Consider the following 640-nt stretch of genomic DNA (forward strand, 5'->3'; position numbering starts at 1 on the left):
GGCAATAATGGGTTAAGGACAATCCTTAGCTTGAGCCTTTGCCTCACACATCAGAGTTGATGGTTTGCTCTGTTCGTCCAGGTCACTCGGAGAGAGAACAGTCTTGATCAGAATGAGCACTCTATGGAATATGCATTGGTATTAGTGCGTTGAAGTGATTTACAGGATTGATATTTTTTTTTTTCTGTATAATCAGTCATCAGATCATGAAATTCAGGAAAGATTTTATGGCTCACTATAAAAATGTAGAATAGACACTCAGAAACCGAGATTGTAATTGACAAAAATATTCCAAGTAACAAAAGTAACACTGGTACCATCTATAATTTGTCGGCAGATAGTCCCATCATAATATGAGGCGACTGTCATTTACATCCATTTAGAAAAAAAATATCCATAATTGATGTAAAGCGAGATCAATACCTCTCAGTTGGTCTTGATAACATCTTTACTCATTTTAACTAATAACATCACAAAGAAAACCATACATAGTCATGGTAGGAATATGGCACCACCCAAAATGGTCCAATCACAGTGTCAAAAGGGAATGCTATCCATATCACGAGGTCATAGTATTCTACAAATTGTCATCAAGTACAATGATTGTGCTCAGTGGCAGTGTGCTAATGTGTCCAGATAA

At 36.6% G+C, this 640-nt stretch overlaps 1 protein-coding gene across 1 annotated transcript in view; it reads left to right on the forward strand.

The window, feature by feature from the left end:
* Positions 1–640, forward strand: part of LOC119587881 (SWI/SNF complex subunit SMARCC2-like) — a gene marked incomplete at its 3' end in the record, with an annotated part of 24,724 nt that overhangs the window by 21,561 nt on the left and 2,523 nt on the right.

This window comes from Penaeus monodon, chromosome 23 (genome assembly GCF_015228065.2).
Source record: "Penaeus monodon isolate SGIC_2016 chromosome 23, NSTDA_Pmon_1, whole genome shotgun sequence".
Classification (NCBI taxonomy): domain Eukaryota; kingdom Metazoa; phylum Arthropoda; class Malacostraca; order Decapoda; family Penaeidae; genus Penaeus; species Penaeus monodon.